Genomic DNA, 13,354 nt, shown 5'->3' on the forward strand with positions numbered 1-13,354 from the left:
TTATTTATTTATTATTATTATTATTATTATTATTATTATTATTATTAATTTTTATGAGAGCCACAGAAAGACAGAGAGGCAGAGGGAGAGCAGGCTCCCTGTAGGGAGCCTGATGTGGAACTTCATCCCAGGACTCTGGGGTCACACCCTCAGCCAAAGGCAGATGCTCAACTACCCAGCCACCCAAAGTCCCTCTCATTGTAGTTCCGGTTTGCACTTCCCTCACGATGAGTGGTGTTGAGCATCTTTTCATGTGTCTGTTGGCATCTGTATGTCTTCTTTGGAAAAATGTGTATTCATGTCTTCTGTCCATTTCTCAAGTAGATTATTTAGTTTTTGGGTGTTGAATTGTATAAGCTCTTTAGGTACTTTGAATACTAACCCTTTATCAGATATGTCATTTGCAAATATCTTCTCCTATTCTGAAGGTTGCCTTTTAGTTTTGTTGATTGTTTCCTTCACTGTGCAGAAACTGTTTATTTTTATGCAGCCCCAATAGTTTATTTTTGCTTTTGTTTCCCTTGCCTCAGGAAACATATCGAGAAAGAAGTTGCTATGGCTGGTGTCAAAGAGGTTACTACTACCTGTGCTCTCCTCTAGCATTTTTACGGTTTCCTGTCTCACATTTAGATCTCTGATCAATTTTTAATTTATTTTTGTGTTTGGTGTAAGAAAGTGGTTTTTATTTTTTTTAATTACATATTCTTAAAATTTATTTAGACTTAATGTAAATCTACAGCAGTGTCCTCTAAGGTTTGCTTAGCTGATCAACATCCTCAGAAGTTCAGGATGTTTACTACAATGTTCAACACAAAATCTTCACAGAACTATTTTATACATTGCTATATTTAGGGAAAATCACACAAAATTTATATTTCCATACTTTGTAGTGAAAACAAAATATTCATTATGAATGAATATAGCCACTACATTTGCCTCTGTATTTCCTTTTTTCAAAATTATATATCATAAAATATTAAGAACATAAGTGATCCCTGCTATAATATTTGAGTTTTCCTCAATCAGAATTATCTAACTTTGTACCATTGTGAATAGAATAAGTTCTGTTTGTTGTTTGGTTCCATATTCTCTTGCATCTCGCATCCCCCAGTGACCCACAGTGCTCTTCTATGATATCCATGCTCCTTTGCACCATCTTATTTTTCAGTGATGGTTGCTTACTTGCTCTAGGACCCTACATTATGACAAAAATAAATATTAGAATTTTGCATTTCCAATTTTTAAATGTTAGGCTTTTTAGTGAGAAACTTTATTAATTAGGGCTGTCCAGATGGCTTAGTTGGAAGAACATGCAACTGTTAATCTCAGTGTTGTGAGTTTGAACCTCACATTGTGTATAGAGATTACTTAAGTATAAAAGCTTAAAAAAAAAAAGAAACTTCATCAATTGGAAGTGAAAGAGGTTGTCATCTACTCTCTACAAGATGCCAGCCACCTTTCACTTACGACCTCAGAGAGTCCTCTTCTAATATTTCTATGGCTCTACTGATAAATATGTCTCTGTGCCATGGGTGTATCTGTGGCCAACTATCTCATCCTTGTGAATTTGATTTTGCATAAAAACAGGGCGAAGAAAGAAATACCTTCATGCTCACTACATGCATCACGCTTGCAAATACACAATTAATGCCATTTTCTGTGTAAAATAAATACATAAATACATTTCTTAAGCTCCAACAGTCTATAATTTTGTTCCTTAATTATTTTATACCACAAATATTGAAAATTTCAGGAGCTGACAAAAGTAAGACAGAGAACAACAAGCCTCAAGGAAAATAATTAGCAATATTGTTAATATTAATGAAGCTAACACATCTAATAAGTGCACTCTATCAGTTAAATCCTTTCAACTTCAGATAACAGCACAAAGGTTCCCATTACATCTGGTTAAGAATCTGGTATCCTATGTAGGAGAATAATAATCTAAAATAATCTAATCTACCCTTCATTTAGCAGCAGAAAACATGGGAGACCTATATGATGTGTGCTGATTGGTCATAGTAAGGGGGAAAGAAAATGAGGCGAGGAAGTTCAAAAAAGGCAATATGTTCATTGCGATTTTAGGTAATAAGATTTAGAGCTGTTTTCAGGTACATAATTATTTTTCACTTTTATAGAATTAATTTTTCGAATGAGGGTGAAACACCTTCAGTAAACCTTTTGAAAAGCATTGCAAAACAAGTTAACTCTCCTGTGTCTGAGCATACTCTTACCTTCATCTCTTTAAATCCAGACAGTAAAGACAATTTTAGCTGGCTTTAATTAAAATATCTGATATTAATTTAAAAAACTTCAGTGGAGGGATCCCTGGGTGGCGCAGCGGTTTAGCGCCTGCCTTTGGCCCAGGGCGCGATCCTAGAGACCCGGGATCGAATCCCACATCGGGCTCCCGGTGCATGGAGCCTGCTTCTCCCTCTGCCTATGTCTCTGCCTCTCTCTCTCTCTCTCTCTCTCTCTCTCTGTGTGACTATCATAAGTAAATAAAAATTAAAAAAAAAAAAAAAACTTCAGTGGAAATATCGACATAAACTATCTTTGAATGACCAAAAGAGAAAACTTGAAGGAAAAAGAATTTTATTTTATTTTATTTTATTTTTGGAAAAAGAATTTTAAATTTCTCTCCACTATCACACTGTTCTAAACTATCCACTCTAGGTTAAAACAATTACATCAAAAAGTTATTATTGCACATAACAAATATTCAGTATAAGAATCAATTAAGCACAAAGATTTGGTTAACTATATTGTTATAATTTAAGGATAAGGATTGGGAATAAATAAAGTAATGATTGGCAACATATTATATAGTTAGAATATTTATAGTCTTATATGTGATTTATGTTCACAAATAGATCAACTATCAAATTGGCCAAAGGAAGAGGAAGGAAGGAAGGAAGGAAAAGGAGGGAAGGAAGAAGAAAGGAGGAAGGAAGGAGGGAAAGAAGGAAGAAGGGAGGAAGGGAAGGAGAGATGCTTGCTGCTTAGAACAAAACAGGGCTAGAGTACTATCTGTTGTTATTTTGCACCCTGAAAGTGGAAGAATGATGCCCGTTACTTTTGTAATGCAATCTCCCAATAGTTGAAAGATAAAGATAAACTTTGTTTAGGGCCACAGTCTAGCAGCAATATTATTGAGGTTTGATGTGTTTAAAGTCTTTATTTATTAGGAATCTCTAAAGAAATATCTTTTTGTTTAAAGGAAAAATATAAAACTTATTGATTTAAATGTACAGGCCATATTTCTTGTTTTACGCTAATTGGTGGGGAACATTTCTAAAAACTACCTATGTGGGGATCTCTGGGTGGCTCAGCAGTTGAGCACCTGCCTTCGGCCTAGGGCGTGATCCTGGGGTCCTGGGATCAAGTCCCCATCAGGCTCCCTGCAGGGAGCCTGCTTCTCCCTCTGCCTGTGTCTCTGTCTCTCTCTGTGTCTCTCATGAATAAATAAATAAAATATTTAAAAATCTAAAACAAACAAACAAACAACCTACCTATGCATCTCACATTTTACTCTCCCATTTCTCTATTGAACAAGAAGGACATTGAATCAGAATATGATGAATACCAACAGGATGAAAATTTATTTAGAAATACTTGGAATAGCACATGTTGAATATTGGAATAGCATGTGTAAAGGACTATTTCATATTAAATTGTTCAATTTAATAAAGAAAACTGAAAGTATACTTATACATGCTGAATCACTTGGTTCCCTCTTCCTTTTGATGATATTACTACCTGGAAATAAACAATATTACTGAAAAAAAACAAATCAATGGAGATTATTTTTGGCTTTGGTTACCTCATTAAAAAAATGCAATCTTATTGAGTAAATCCTGGTTTCTTAGGAGATATACATAAAAACAATTTATTTTAATTACCATGTATGAAAAGGATTTATTGAAAACAAAATTTATACTAAAAATTACCTTTATTTAGTTATATATTAGTTGGCTCTTTATTACACAAACAGTAATATAGATTGTAAGTAAACCATCAAGTTTCAGAAAAGTATATTATTTGTAAGAACCTAAAGAAGTTTCATGATTTTATTTTTAGTGATGCAGTATTTTAGATTAAATTGGGACTAAGAATAATTTATATATTTCTCCATGACAGCATGACCCTACTGTACATGCCAATTTAAGAAAATATAATCCTATTTAGATTTTATACTATATTACATCTCCAACAGGATATGTGCCTAGCACAGTTTCCATTGGAAATTCTCCAATTACTAAAAATGGGTATGCTCAGGAGGATAGCACTTACTTAAAAATGTGCACTATTTCCAGTTAAAAATAACTCCCCAGAGATTTTTATATGCTCCATCCAACAATCTTTAAAAAATTGTTCTTATAAAAGTACACTGCTGGAAATAATTTAAATGATGTACTCAAATAAGCATGCCAGGGATGTAAGTGTGGGGATATTCATTGCAGCATCCTTAACAACCCAAAACAAGTCCTGACAACAACCAGCTTCTCAAAAACAGAGGTCTGATAAATTGTCATTTAGGTCTATAATGAAACACTCTACTTTTAGATGGAATCAAGTGTATCCGTAGTGCTGACATATAAAGCAGTACAAAATACATTAGGTAAGGAAGGACAGAGGCCTGTATATAATATAATCATTTTTGCATAAATTAAAAAACTATATTATTTTTAGTTCATGTACCAAAATGTAGTATATTGAAAGTTTACAAAAAAAAAAAATTGAGTGATTATCTTTGGGGTGATGGGCTGGGAGTCTTTATATAGTAAAGTCAAGAGACATTTACCTTGTGCATGCATATATCTAGGACATGTATTGCTTTTGCTTAAAAGCAAGAGTAATTATTATTGGAAAATTGAGACTTTGGGGAAGTTGGGTGGCTCTGTCATTTAAATATCTTCCTTCAACTCAGGTCATGGTCTCTAGGTCCTGGGATTGAACCTCGCATGGGGCTCCCTGCTCAGTGGGGAGCCTCCCTTTCTTTTTCTTGCCCCTGCTCATGCTTTCTCTTGCTCTCTCTTTCTAATAAATGAATAAAATCTACTAAATAAAAAAGAAAGAAAGAGAAAGAAAGAAAGAAAGAAAGAAAGAAAGAAAGAAAGAAAGGAAGGAAAGAAAGAAAGAAGAAGAAGAAAGAAGAAAGAAAGAAAGAAAGAAAGAAAGAAAGAAAGAAGAAAGAAAGAAAGAAAAAAAAAGAAGAAGAAAGAAAGAAAGAAAGAAAAAAGAAAGAAAGAAAGAAAGAAAGAAAGAAAAAGAAAGAAAGAATACATTACATTATTACATTCTGGAATAAGAAAGAGAAAGATCATGTGGTTGAAAATGTGTACATAGGTTTAAGTATTTTTAAAGATCCTGAATTTTCTGTTTCTTAAACTAAATGATAACTATACAACTATTGCTTTACACTTATTCTTAAAAATGTAAATATAATATTTCCTTCTATATAAATATGACATATTGCACAAAATAAAATGTCATAAAATGTAAACTTTTATAAAACAGGATAATATATGTTACCTGCATATCTGTGTCTCTCTTTGACTAAATTTTCTGTTCTGCAAATGGTGGTAGTAACATTCTTCTTGATTTCATTATTTTAAGTTAATATATGAAAAATGCTGCATCTGTCCTAGAAGAGCTACTATTTCTACTATTGAAATTTCATTATAAAATATATTATAGGTTCACTTTGAATATAGTTATTAAAGGTTGACAAAGCTCTAAGACAAACTCAAAATCTATACATATATTTTTGACTCTTCTCTAGAAGAGTCTTTCAACCCTATTTAAATAAATATATTTATTGTATTTATCATTTAATATATTTATATATTATAACTATATATATTTGTTATATAAGTTATATAATCTGAATATAAAATTTTAATTCTATTACTGGTATGATGCTAAATATTTAGTTTACCTCTGGTGCTCACCAAATTGAGAATTTTCAGATCTTATTCTGAGCATTACTTATTGCCTCTCATTGAAGGTATCTACACTTTAAAAAAAAAAAGATTTATTTATTTTATTTGAGAGAGAGAGTGTGTGTGCATGAGTGGAGAGAAGTGCAAAGGGAGAGAATTCCAAGCAGAATCCCCCTGAGCAGGCTCAGATACGAGGCTCTATCTCATAACCCTGAGATCATGACTCTGAAATCATGACCTGAGCTGAAACCAAGAGTCCGATGCTTAATCAACTGTGCCACCCAGGCACCCTACATATCCACACTTTTAACTTCCTTCCATCATCCACTTTTCCAGGCTTTGTTAGGGTTTTCTACATATACTGTATTCTATTATAGCATCTAATCTTTTTTTAATATTTTATTTATTTATTCATGAGCGACACAGAGAGAGAGAGAGAGGCAGAGACACAGGCAGAGGGAGAAGCAGGCTCCATGCAGGGAGCCTCATGCGAAACTCAATCCCAGGACTCTGTGATCACATCCTGAGCCAAAGGCAGATGCCAACCACTGAGCCAACTAGGTGCCCCAGCATCTAATCTCTAAAAAAAAATATATATATATAGTATTGAAGTCACTTTTGAGCTGATTAGGAAAAATGTTTTATTAAAATTACATAGTTTAGAACCAAATGACTGAGATCTGGTTCAGTGGAAGATGATCAGATGTGATAGGTCACTTCCAAACCTGATCCTTCTAAAAAAGATGCAATCTTCTCTTCTCCTGCCATGAAGCCAAAGCAGCTACCCCTTAGAGTAGGCACAGACATGTATACAATGGAAAGAACTGAGATCTCAGAGCCAGTGACTGGAGGAAAAGGGTGGGCAAAAATTAGCTGTCCTCCGTCACCCAGCGAGGCAAGTGAAACCTGTACCTTTATTTTATTAAGCCACTGGTATTTCAAGTGAGACTTGTTTCTTCCTATTTTCCTCTGTGCAGTACAGAAATAGGCATGTTGAGCAGAGATGCCCCTATTAAAAATTGTTTTAAATAAAAATAAGAAGTCTTGGATTGTGAGGACTAATGAGAAAACTTATTCCACAGGCTTAGAACTTAGAGTGATTCTTCTCCATAGTAGCAAATATTTTATAGCAGCAACTATTTCCTGCAGGAGTCTGGAAAGCAATAATAGCAAGAGTAGATGATTCCAGAAATAATTGGCTGCTTGTCCAGTGTAAATAAAAGGAAAACAACTATCCAGAAATGTGAGGAATTTTACGATAGGAAAAACTGGATGCTTTTAGATTCTAAACAGTAAGGGATTGGATTTCAGAAGACTTTGACAACAAAGACTACTAAAACTTTCTAGATAAATAATGAGGTTTAGTGTAATGTTCAGATTTAGAGTGAAGCTTCTCACCTGTTGTTATTCAGCTGCTTCAAGATGGCTTTCATTAGTTTAATGTAAAGAAAAATGAAAATAAGGAAAAATGGTGTTTTACAGTCATATCATGAAAAGGACTTTTGGACAGGACACTTGAATCAAAGACATATATGACTAGGTCTTTGAGATATTTATACATATCTATAACTATATCTGTATTTATATATAAGCTGTAAGACACTTCCTCCTTCTAAAAAAATAATTATATTGCTGAATATTTACTACAAGCACTGATGGGGTTGGGGTCATGGGATGAGGAGATCAAGATTGCAATGTCAACATAGTTTTTCAATCTCAATGAATCCCTCAAAACAACCAAGTAACTCTAATGACTAGGAAAAAAAAAAAAAAGAAAAAAAACAATAACAGGATAATGTCATCAAAAAAAGAAAATGACAAAATCTTATAAACCTCAAAATCCAGGAAGTCAGGCCACTCTTGGCAACCTGGTAGACATGATACAAGAAACTCTGTGAGATGAAATCACAGATCATCCTGAGATCAGGGAACCCAGAAGTCCCTAACAAAGACAGAAATCATCTTAGTAGATGACTTGAGGTCAAGAGCTGAACCTGGAAAGGATCGGATGACGAAGGGCTGTTGGTGCTGGTGTGACCTAGGAGGGAAGAGCTCAGGAAAGTCAATAGCTTATGCTCTGTTCTAGAAAGAGAAGCCTCCAGGAGGAAAATCAGAAAACCAGGGGCTTAGGTAAGAGAAGATTCAAACACATGCTGAGAAGTGGAGTAGAAAAGAAGATCTCAAAAAATAGAAGCATATTTTATTAAAAAATACTTTTTGGTGACAAGAAAGAACCTTAGAATCAGGAAGTTAACAAATTTAATATGGCCTATCCCCCACCTCAAGGTCACCTACCCAGAAACATCTGTGTAAATGAGCACAAAAGCCATTGTGTTCAAACAGGAGATATGAGTAGGGTACAGCTGAAGCTCACCCAAAGATCAAAAAGGATGAGAAAGAGTAATCAACTGAATGAAAGCCCAATGGGCATGACGACACTAAAAAGACATGCTCACAAAACATGGAAACCAAAAATACAATATTCCAAAACAAATTAAAAGTAATCAAGAGCACAACAGAAGATGTGAAGAACAGTATATGCACCATTAGAGTCACTAAGTTATGAATGGGTGCATGAAAATGAGAAACAAAAGGGAAACTGACAAAGGAAAAAAATTAGAATCCAGTAGAAAAGATTTAGAAAGAGAAGAAAGAAATGATCATGAAAAGGAAAACTAAACTGACTATAACATGACTGAGCCTAGATTAAACAGATTTGAGAGAAGACAAAGGACATAAGAGACAGACACAGAAAATCCATCACCACAGAAGGGAACTAGAGCAATGGGAAATGACACGTGCTAACATCTACAATTAAAACAAGCTTTCTTAAAAAATATATTTGAAGTCATATATTCAAAACGAATACTATATATATAGGAAAATCATTCCAGGGCAGTAAAAACTTAGATATGTTCTTGTAAAACTATTAAACTTATTTTTTTAAAAAAGGAAAATAACATGGGGCCTCCAGACAACAAGGACAAAGTCTCTTATGAATGAAAGATGATCAGATTGGTAATGAAAAATTTCAAGTTTTCTGCAAGCGCAGAAGAGGAAGGGAGAAAGGTGGTTGTATAAACATGAAGCACTTCCTATGCACATATGTGCAAAGAGAATATTCTCAGGATTTACACTTGATAGAGTCACAACTTTGTAATATATTTTTCCTGTAAGATTATTGCTATAATTTTAACTTAGCTCCAAGTATACAATATCTGATTTTTTATAGATTAAGGTTATTTTAATTTTACATCTGAAACATTCGATATATCTTCTAGCTATGAGATTCTGGCAAAATAAAAACTTTTTTGTTCCAAATGTATCTCTAAATATACTCTAAATGTATCTCCAAAAACTCAGAACATATCATTATAGCATTGGCAGTTACAATTATTAGCACTTCAATGTCCTGAAAGCCACTCTAGTAATAATGCATATTATAAGCTTCATGGCTTTCATTTTTTTTTTACAGTGCTTAAAAATTATTTTACGGAGGGGAAACCTGAGTGGCTCAGCGGTTTAGCCCCTGCCTTCTGCCCAGGGCATGATCTTGGAGACCCGGGATGGAGTCCCACGTGGGGCTCCCTGCATGGAGCCTGCTCCTCCCTCTGCCTGTGTCTCTGCCTCTCTCTGTGTGTCTCTCATGAATAAATAAACAAAATCTTTAAAATATATATATTTTGTGGAATATAAACACAGAACATCAGATGATTTTACGAAGATCAGAATTATGATATCTAATTTCATTATTCTACTGTGTCTATTTAAATTCTTTTTCTGGAGTCTGGCATATACCATATTAGTTTCAAGTGTAATCATGATATTAATTTACGTGTAGTTTATATGAACCTACTTTCTCCCTAAAAGACCCCAGGGAAAAAAAAGAAGAATCTAGGCTACAAAACCTTAATTCTCTTGGAGAAAAAAAGGAAGAAAGGATGAAAGGAAAGAAGAAAAGAAGAAAGAAAAGAAGAAAGAAAGAAAGAAAGAAGAAAGAAAGAAAGAAAGAAAGAAAGAAAGAAAGAAAGAAAGAAGAAAAAAGAAAGAAAGAACAGAAATCACACGAACAGCAGACAGAATCCCCCCCCGAAAGCAAAATAGAAATCCCCGGCCACGGAAGGAAGGAAGGAAGGAAGGAAGGAAGGAAGGAAGGAAGGAAGGAAGGAAGATGTTTCTAATCTGATTAATGCACCAAGGCTGTCAGTTGTGCTTGAGCCAAGTATAGTGGCCTAAATCCCAAACACATGCAGTGGCAGCCTCGTCCCACCCACTACCATCCTCATCCACTCAACAGTCACTATAATCTATATTTTTTCTTTTAAAAAAGTAAAAGGTTAAAGAAAGCGACTACATGATTTTTAAAATATAAGTAGCTAATCCATTAGGAAAAGAGTTTTTTCAGGGAAAATCTATACACAAGAAGGAGTGCTGAATTTTTATTCTGAAAGAAAAGAAAAATAAATCAGTCCTGGGATGATGAGTAGTCAATAAAAATATTTCCAAATGTAAATAGCCACTAAATGTTATTTTTAAAGGTCAGAGAGAAATTAGTCTTTATTAAGTTGTTTTCAGTGAGTATTACTATGATGAGGAATAGCATAAAACCAACAAAATGTGAGATAATTTATATGGGGAAGTAGACTTTTCGATAGCAATTTCTACAGTAAAAGAAAATAATTCTTGTTTCTATTCAATAAAACAAGAACATAGAGAAAGCTTTCATGGCTGTCCATAGGGAAAACAATACAAAAGGATTCAATTTAAAAAAATCCAACAGCAAATGAAACGATATATATAAAAATGATTTGTGGTCTTAAGAAGAAAACACCATGTATACCCAAAGTAGAGTCTTGGAGTAACATGATGACACTGGTTCTCCTTTCAAATGATATTTGTACAACTAAAATATACATTTTACCAAAAGAACCTAAACCTTCTTCAGCAAATGAGATATTTTTAAGATATCTCCCAGCGTGAAAAGATAAATCTTAGATTCCTTGTCAAGTAGAAATTAAGCAAACTAAGTAAAAATACAGTGATTACTCAAAGTGGTTCAGGATGTCAATTTAAAATGCCCTATATTTTTAAAGTATAAGATTAGCAACCTTTCCGTCTGTCGTGAAACAACAAGGAAGGAAACACAATGACTAGTATAATAATGTCAAAATTAAACGTGAAAATACTTACCGACCAACCTCCACTATCGCTGTGTCTAAATGAAATACACTTGACATATAAGTACATTTTAGATAGATAGATAGATGATAGATAATAGATAGATGATTGATAGATGATTGATAGATGATAGATGATAGATAGATGGTGGATTAGATAGATAATGCACCCCTCATGTCCAACTTGCCCTTACTTTCATGTAGCTTAAAGACATTTTCTAAGTACTTACTCCTTATCCACCAAAACTGAAGCACAGTTTATCTAAAAGCATAATGTCTTCGAAATCATAAAAGGTCATCTTAAAGCGGAATGAAAGAACATTAGAAAAATAGTGTTTTAGGTACCGATACATTTATTACACTACATTTTATGCAAATAAATAGAGTATTTGAATGCAGAGAAAAGACGAGTACAAACTTGCCGGATTGCTTTTTAGAAGTGTGGTGTGGGAATGCTCGGGAAAGGCGCAGGGTTCCGTCCAACCGCCTCGGATAAATTGCCCTCTCCGGGCTCGGCCTCCAGTGCGTACACCTCGGTCTGCTCAGTGATTTCAGTGGCAGTTGGCGAGTTTCTCCCAGAGTCCCTCAATCCACGCTTGTACGTTTGCTTGAGACAAGCCAACTAGACAGGTGGAAAAATGAGAAGTCGCAACTTTCATGAACAGATGTGTGGCTTTTAGTGACATTTTATCACTTGTTACATGTCGACTATTTAAAAGAAAAAAAAAGAAAAAAGAAAAGAAAACATACACGGGAGCTGTACTCCCAGCATAAGGAAACCAATGGATGATGAGCTGGGAAGTTACTTATTTAACAAAATTTTAAAAAAAAATTAAAATGAGAGATAAAAATACATACTGATTGTATTGAGTCGATGCAGGTGACATTGTGCCGTTGCCCACGCCAGACCAGACGGACAAACAAACCTGCTCTTGGCTGCACCTGACTTTGGAGACCGTCATAAAAACCTGGACCGGTTCGTGACCTCGACGTCATTCCTCCAGCTCCCCACCCCGCCGAGAGGCCAGAAATTGCTGTGCGATCCGGCCCTACCTGGCACTCACACACGACGCCGGCCGTGTCCCCCTGTGTCACGCGGCCTGGGACTTCTGCCGCAGGTAGTGGGAGGCCAGGGCTCCGGGCCACGCGGCCTCACTAGCTGGGCCTCATAAGCTCCCGGTAGAGGTGAAGGTGGGGGACCGCTTGCCAAGGGCGACTGGCCGGGGGCAGGCCCTGACCCTGCCGCGACAGCTGAACGTGACCAAGAGCCCTAGCATGTGTTTTCACCCTTTTGTGTCTTTTGGTTTAGAAACTGCTCTCACGTGTAGCGCCCTTAGTGCACCAGGGCCCTGGGAGCCTGGCCTGGGGCCTGCGCCTGGACGCCGTGACCCGATGAGGCCGGCCACCGCGCCCAAAGCCAGAGGCCTGGCAGGCTCCTTTGAAGAGGTTTCGAATTTGAGATCTTCGATCATGAAGGCAGCATCGAGACGCCAGGAGGATCCAGGAGGGGTGGCCGCACAGCACAGCACGCCACGCCCCAGCAGGGCCCCTATAAGGCAGTTTCATTCAGGCCTCAAATGGAAGTTCAGTCTGCGGCCGTGCATCTGCGTGCTTTCTCTGTGTGGACAAGTAACAGTCTCAGGGCTGCAGAAGTCGGGTGGTTTGTCAATCCGTCGCTGGCTGCCGTGTTTAAAGAACCATAAAGCACCCGGGGGGCTCAGTCGGCCGCAGGCCTGCCTTTGGCTCGAGGTCATGACCTCAGGGACCTGGCCTGGCTGCCGACCCGGTGGTGTGGGGCTCCCTGCCGGGGGGGAGTCTGCTGCTCCCTTCACCCCTCCCCTTCCCCCCTGCTCCTTTGCTGTCATAAAGAAATAAAATCTTAAAAAAAAAAAAAAAATGAAGCAACTTCCTAAGACACAGAGATACCAAAAAGGACTGCTACTAACCCCGTGTCACCTTTAATAATTGAAATCTTTGAAATTTCACTGGATCTAAGGAAAGTTAGTCTCGGGTCTCTTCAGCAAATAGCCCTAACTTATTTCCCGCCGTGTAGCCGGCTCATGGGCCGTCTGCATCCAGTGACCGACCAGTCACGTGCTGCATACGTGGGTCCCAGGCAAGTAATAGTCTGGTTTCCCAGGTGACGAGTGTCCTGATGCTGGCTCCACGTAGGCCACTAGTGAAGACCTCAGCCTCGCGGTGCCTGTGAGGTCAGCTGGGTCTGCTTGGCTG

This window comes from Canis lupus, chromosome 4 (assembly GCF_011100685.1).
Source record: "Canis lupus familiaris isolate Mischka breed German Shepherd chromosome 4, alternate assembly UU_Cfam_GSD_1.0, whole genome shotgun sequence".
NCBI classification, from domain to species: Eukaryota; Metazoa; Chordata; class Mammalia; order Carnivora; family Canidae; genus Canis; species Canis lupus.